The sequence below is a fragment of the Lissotriton vulgaris genome, chromosome 8 (genome assembly GCF_964263255.1).
Source record: "Lissotriton vulgaris chromosome 8, aLisVul1.2, whole genome shotgun sequence".
Classification (NCBI taxonomy): Eukaryota; Metazoa; Chordata; class Amphibia; order Caudata; family Salamandridae; genus Lissotriton; species Lissotriton vulgaris.
Window position 1 is genome coordinate 7,133,147 of NC_141696.1, and position 7,301 is coordinate 7,140,447.

Sequence of the window (7,301 nt, forward strand, 5' to 3'; positions counted from 1 at the left end):
AGCGTCTTTCCGACCTTCTACAAAGACGTTTCTTGTCCCTGAGAGCCTGCGTATACCAAGGGGCAGTTTTGTGGGAGCGCTTCAGCATAGTCTTGCTCATAGGGAGAGTAGCGACAAGGGTTTGAGCGATCCAGTTGACAAAGGCCTGATTTGCTAGGACAGGATCCTCCTGATCCCCGGGTTGAGAGCCGGCAAGTTTGATAGACCAGTTGTCAACCTCGAGGCGCGGCCAGGCTCGCCTAAGCCTTGAAGTGGGGGCGGGTGACAGTGGTTTGAGCGATGTCCAGCTGAAGGGGACCAGAAGGTGGTCTGTCCAGGGCAGGGGGATTGCTGGGCCTACTAAGAGGTTGGGACAGTTACTGAAGAAAGGGTCCAGTAAGTGGCCTTTGGCGTGAGTAGGGGTAGTGACACGTTGGGTGAGTTGCAGGGCCGCTAGATCTGTCAAGGTGGTGGCTGTGTGGTCAGAAGGGGAGTCGAAATGAAAATTAAGATCACCTAGCAAGGTGAAAATAGAGGTGGTGCTGACTCTATCGGCCACACTGGATGGTAGTTTTTTGTGGAACTGCTTGGAGGGGCCGGGAGGGCGGTAAATAAGAGTACCCGAGAAACAACTGTTGGGTGAGAATTCGATGTTAAAGCCAATACTCTCGCAGTCCGAGATGGTTTCAGAGGTAACTCGGCAGTGGTATTGTTCCTTGTAGATGATAGCCAGGCCTCCTCCTCTCCCTTTAGGTCGGTCTCGCCGTGTAATTTGGAAACCAGACGGGAGAGCATCTACTATCGTGGGATCAAACTCGGAGGTGAGCCAGGTTTCCGTCAGGAACAATATATCAGGGGTGTATTCCTCTAACAAAAGAGCCATTTCAGCGCTGTGCTTTGGCAGGGAGCGGCAGTTTAGAAGGAACATGCGAAAGTCGTGTGTGGGCACAGGGCTAGGTTTGGGCTTGAGAGGGAGGAAGCAGGTGGGGCAGGTTTGCGGCAGGGCCTCGGCTTGAAAGATATGCCGGGTGCAGACACTGGCAGAGGGCCTTAGTCCATAGAGGGTTTCCATGGTGTAGCATCTGTTCTGTAGTGGCTGAGATGCAGGGGGGGTGGCCCAGGGCCCAGGACTCGGTGCGGACGAGTGCAGACGAGCTTGCCTTATGCGAGCCTTCGGCGCGCATTCGTCGCGCCCGCTTGTCCAGATGTTCTATGCCAAGGCTGGCTTTCTTTTTGATGGGAATAACCTGTGCTGTCTTCCAATCCTGAGGTACATAACAGGTCTTGATCGACAGCCCTATCATATGACTAATATGGTTTAAAAGGAGTTCTGCCTGACACCTAAAAATCTTAGGTTGTGCAGCGTCCTTAGGAGAGCCAGTCTTGATACTCTGGACTATTTTCAACAACTCCGGGTTAGTTGGAACTTCAAACTGGCAAAGGCAAGGCTTTCCTGTCAGACTCCCTTCCCTCCTATGTTCTACGGGAGGTCCACTTGCTTCGGTTACGAATGAGTTATAAATCGTTTCGACTTTTTGGACAAAGAAGTCCGCAATCACCTCACAAGTCTCTCTAGAGTAAATGTCAGGGGCTGAAGTCCTCTCCAGGGATGTAAGTTCCTTCTAGATACCAAAGAGCTCCTTAGTCGAGTTCTCTGAGATCATAATTCTATTATTCAGGAAATCCCTTTTGGTCTTCCTAAGTAGCCGATGATATTCTTTAATACCATATTTATATGCTTGTTTGGCTGTTTCCTCATAATTTTTTCGCCAGGCGCGTTCTAGGCCTTTGCACCTAGATTTAGTTTCTTTTAACTCAGCGTTGAACCATACTGCTGATTTAGCGCCCCTAAGCGGCTCCTTGGTTGTCCATGGGGCTGTTTTATCAAGAGCTCCTATCAGCCAGCTCTCATAGTCTTGCCAGGCCTTGTCCAAATTGTCTCTCAATGGTGGACTACTTGTTCTCAGAGCAAGTTCTAGATCGACTTGTTTAAGTTTTCCCCATTGCCTACGTTTATATGACCTCAGTTTGTCAACCGTAGACTTTTTGGGCAGGCCAGCTATTGCAAACTGGACCAAATGGTGGTCTGACCAGGTCACCGGCCTAGGGCACTGAACCTCTATCCCCTCCCAATTTGCAAAGATAGGGTCTAGAAGGTGGCCCGCCTGGTGGGTCAGCAGCCGTGATTGCAGTTTAAGCTTGAGTAACTCCAGGGAGGTTAAAACACTTAGAGCCTCCCTATTATCTTCTTCCTCTAAATGTAAATTAAGATCTCCTAAGATGAGGAGCCTGCTATAACGCAGCGCCGGCTGAGTGATCACCTCCATTAGGTTCCCTACAAAAACCGAGGGCGCACCAGGTGGACGGTATATCATATAGCCATTAATGGTCATATTCGGTCCCCATTTGATTGAGAAAGAACCTGCTTTGCAGTCTTTAATCTTAGCTACTTCTAAGATGCATTTGAGCTCTAATTTGTGTACCAGAGCGATCCCCCCCCCACGCTGCCTTTCGCGGTCCAGTCTAACCATTCCATATTCAGTTGGGAGTGCCTCCAGAATATCAGGTGCCGACTCCATGTCTAACCAGGTTTCCGTAAGGGAGAGCACCTCAGGTTGAAGATCCATAAGGAGGTCATAGATTTCTAACTTGTGTTTCCTAAGGGAGCGGCAGTTAATCTGCATCATATTCATGGACACTTTCTCATGCATATGCCTACCCTCGCCCCTAGGGTCAAATTGACAAGCCGCGCAGTACAGGGGTTGCCTATCCGCCTGCATAGCATGTAAACAATTCAATGCTATCGGCAGGCGTAGTTGTTCCAGTCGTTCCTTAGAATATACCATTCTGCCCTGGCTCTCAGGAGGCGTTTGGGCAGGGGTTTGTGCCCCTGACCCCGTCCGGCCGCAGACGGGCGCAGACGGGCTTGCCTTTGGCGCGCCACCCGCGCGCCCGCTGCGCACCCGCTGACCAGGCTTAATGAAAAAGGGGCAGGACGTGGAACGACTGGAGCGCTACCCCTCTTTCCAGGAAAGCCGGAAGTGTAGGTATTCCTCAACCCTCCGCAGCAAACGCCCACAATGGGCGCGGCGGACCAGGGCGGGAGAATTACAGAGTTACAGCAGTACAAATGCAGGTATGCATTTTAAAAACAGAGTGAGAAGCAGATTAGCTAATGAACAGTGTGTTCTTTTGATCCCATCTTATCCCTTCAATCCTCCTCTTCCCTCTAGTGACCCTGGCTCTTCCCCTCCTTCCTCTTCTCTCCTCTTTTGATCCCATCTTTTCATTCAATCCTCCTCTTCCCTCCAGTGACCCTGGCTCTTCCCCTCCTTCCTCTTCTCTCCTCTTTTGATCCCATCGTTGTGCCCCTTCAATCCTCCTCCTCCCTCCACTGACCCTGGCTCTTCCTCACCATCCTCTTCTCTCCTCTTTTGATCCCATCTTTTCCCTTTAATCCTCCTCTTCCCTCCAGTGACCATGTCTCTTCCCCTCCGTCCTCTTCTCTCCTCTTTTGATCCCATCTTTCCCTTCAATCCTCCTCTTCTCTCCAGTGACCCTGGCTCTTCCCCTCCTTCCTCTTCTCTCCTCTTTGATCCCATCTTTTCCCTTCAATCCTCCTCTTCCCTCTAGTGACCCTGGCTCTTCTCCTCCTTCCTCTTCTCTCCTCCTCTGATCCCATCTTTCCCCTTCAATCCTCCTCTTCCCTCCAGTGACCCTGGCTCTTCCCCTCCTTCCTCTTCTCTCCTCTTTGATCCCATCTTTTCCCTTCAATCCTCCTCTTCCCTCTAGTGACCCTGGCTCTTCTCCTCCTTCCTCTTCTCTCCTCCTCTGATCCCATCTTTTCCCTTCAATCCTCATCTTCCCTCCAGTGACCCTGGCTCTTCCCCTCCTTCCTCTTCTCTCCTCTTTTGATCCCATCTTTTCCCTTCAATCCTCCTCTTCCCTCCAGTGACCCCGGCTCTTCCCCTCCTTCCTCTTCTCTCCTCTTTTGATCCCATATTTTCCCTTCAATCCTCCTCTTCCCTCCAGTGACCCTGGCTCTTCCCCTCCTTCCTCTTCTCTCCTCTTTTAGTTTTGATCCCATCTTTTCCCTTCAATCCTCCTCTTCCCTCCAGTGACCCTGGCTCTTCCCCTCCTTCCTCTTCTCTCTTCTTTTGATCCCATCTTTGTGCCCCTTCAATCCTCCTCTTCCCTCCAGTGACCCTGGCTCTTTCCCTCCTTCCTCTTCTCTCCTCTTTTGATCCCATCTTTTCCCTTCAATCCTTCTCTTCCCTCCAGTGACCCCGGCTCTTCCCCTCCTTCCTCTTCTCTCCTATTTTGATCCCATCTTTTCCCTTCAATCCTCCTCTTCCCTCCAGTGACCCTGGCTCTTCTCCTCCTACTGAAGGACTGGGCTAATTTAAGACCCAGCGGTGCCAGGGAACAACACCTGAAACCTTCATGGGTTACCTGTTCCGGCGTACAAATGACAGAGACACGGGACACTTCCTTCGGCGTCAAAGATCAGCATTTATTTACTGCAGGGATACAGAGATCGCTAGAAGTACACCATTGTGTATATTCTGAGAGTCTGCTTCGAATTGCAAAAGTGGATCGCTCCTTTTATACAAATTTTCGTCATTACACAACATAACGAACAAAAGGTTACAACACAGTTCCCACAGTAAACTTCAAAAGGATTGCATTCATGGTTTCAGAAGCCCGGAACATAATTACAGTAACATTGCCGGTTCACAACTGTAAAAGAACATTATTTCGCCATTAGGCACATTCCACTCTAGTTGTAAACGGGCTAAGGGAAAAGACAGAAACAGGTGCAAGGAAGACAGACAACAGATTGAAAAGGGTATGGGGGCAGTATCGGAAGCGTGATAACAGGATCAAAGAATTCGAGCCTAGCACATGCAAGGCTGAAACAATAGACCAGCACTGCAAGATTACCCTCTAGCGGAACCATCTGCCTTTGGTGTCATCCCCTTAGTCATAAAAGACACACAAAAAGAATACGCATCTTCCGTAAGAGCTTAGGAATCCCAGGGTCATGAAGCGGACATTTGCCCGTTCGCCGACTACGTGAGGGCAAGAAACAAAATGGATGCCGTATCTAAAATGGAACCCGAGGGTTCAGATGGAAAACCCCATAAATAAGACAAACCTTTCCGAGTAGTGTAGCGAAAATGCATACACCTAATAAACTCGTCATTTGCGGTTCGTAGATACCAAACTCGTCCATATTTGAGCATGCCCAAAACGTCATTACGATTCTCAAAGAACCTCAGACGCTCCTTTTGCCCTCATGTAGGCAAGCACTAGTCGATATCAGAATCAATCTCGATATTCATCAGATCACTCAGTTGTTGCTGGAACATTATTCTATCCATCAATGTCTCTCTGGTAACATATGGCCTTCTTATACACGTTGTAGCACAAAGGCCACATAAGACTGGACCACACTGTACACAAAGACAACACGTGAACAGAAACGTCACAACAACCCCTGCAATCATCAGAATCTTCCAACCCCAAGTCGACATCAAACCCCAAAACCATCCTAGAAGCGTCCAATCACCTTCGTCCACGTGTATGGACTCGGAGATTTTATGCAACTTCGAGATGGCTTGATAAACAGTTGGAGCGTTATCAGGTATGAAAATACAGCAGCTCGAATGGATCACCTTGCACACACCACCTCTATCTGCGAGTACAACATCTAGAACCATACAGTTCTGTAACGTCATGAGTCTATCCGCTTGAAGCTCTGCTGTCAGGTTACCAAGAGCACTTGCAGTTATGTTAGCAGTCGATTCTACCACACGAGTCAACTGTCTCAAGTTCCTACTATTAACCATAGGACCCCAAAACGGTAGGAAACCCTTAAAGAAGTCTCCTGCTTCTTGACCGGCAGTATCCTCTTTACTAATAACGCCTCTCACAACTCTGGTCTTGTGATAATCTGAGGCAACTGTAAAAGTCGGTGGCAAAAGATTCGCGATATAACATGTGCCCGAGAAGTCACGGGGCAACCACGTATAAGCGCGATCATAACATACAAAATAGGTACCTTTGGCAGTCAGGAAAACAGGGGAAGAGAGCATTGGTAAAACATACGTCTCAGTACAAGCACTCTTCCCAAGCTGAGCTCTCGGATTTCGACCAAGACCTTGCAGACAAAAATGACCTAGGTGTGGTACGATCCAGATTGGAGACGAGCTCTTAAGCTGTCTATCACCCACTGACATACTATATTTGGCCTCGCTCAGATCCTTGTATGCTCGCACCTCTTCCTCTGGAATAAGTGATGCATCAAAAACATCTGTATCTAGATCAGCAATCCCTATTACCAAAGACTTGTGGTACGGGCCAGGACCAAGGTTTATAGAGCGTGGCTCTCGACGGGGGTAGGAATCTAGTGCACTACGAAACATGGTTTGGAATGCTCGAGCTGACCCCTGGGAGCTATTGGGAAGAACCAAATACGGAATACCCTTATCCATGGTATGTGGAATTAACCCACATACCCAACAGTTGGTAGTATTCATCACCAACTGATGTTGATGCAGAAGTTGGACAAAGGAATTGTTCATAAATTCCGCACGTCTGACCTGTTCATGTTGGGGCAGAAGATGAAAGGAATGTGGGGAAATAGTGGGAACAACACTCAAATCATAAGAAGGAGGAGTAGGTGAAGTGAAAGGTAATAATGACTGAATCCCTAAATACACTCCACCCACAAGTAGCATGGAAACAGTTAAGAACAACATAAAAACCTGAAACACAAAACATTTTGTTCGCGAAATCTTATGCAAATTGGATCTTTACGCCGACATCCTCTCCATTTCCGACAGCTTAGAAAACTCCATCCTCTAAAGACCGTCCGTAACGTTCTTGACGCACCTCGTTCTGAGTAGCGATTATCAATTCCCAGGAGTTCCCAGAAACCGACAAAAGTAACCGACCTAATGTCAGAAACCTGCTAAACAGAAGTAGGTACCCGCACGGCCCTACGGCCAACCCAGATGGTAAGTTTTGATCAATTGAGCATTCAGTTTAATATAAGTCTCCCAGCTGCACAGAAAAGGTGCACATGCAATATAAATGTCCACAATATTCATAACAACAGTAAGGGGGGTAATGTGAATCCAAAAACAATAAAAAAAGATTTTATTAGTCCTTATCACGCGATCAAAGAAAATATCGACATTTTCCAGGTCGAGTTTGCTCTTCAAACAACGGTTCAGATGGCAAGACAGTGTTCGTTTGTTCAGATAACAGTTCAAAACTTGAATTCTCCAATGCTGAGGACGAAGGTACAGTTCCAA

General features: G+C 48.2%; 1 pseudogene; it reads right to left on the minus strand.

The window, feature by feature from the left end:
• Positions 1-5,291: 5,291 nt before the first annotated feature.
• Positions 5,292-6,842, minus strand: LOC147693214 (endogenous retrovirus group PABLB member 1 Env polyprotein-like; annotated as a pseudogene).
• Positions 6,843-7,301: the final 459 nt, after the last annotated feature.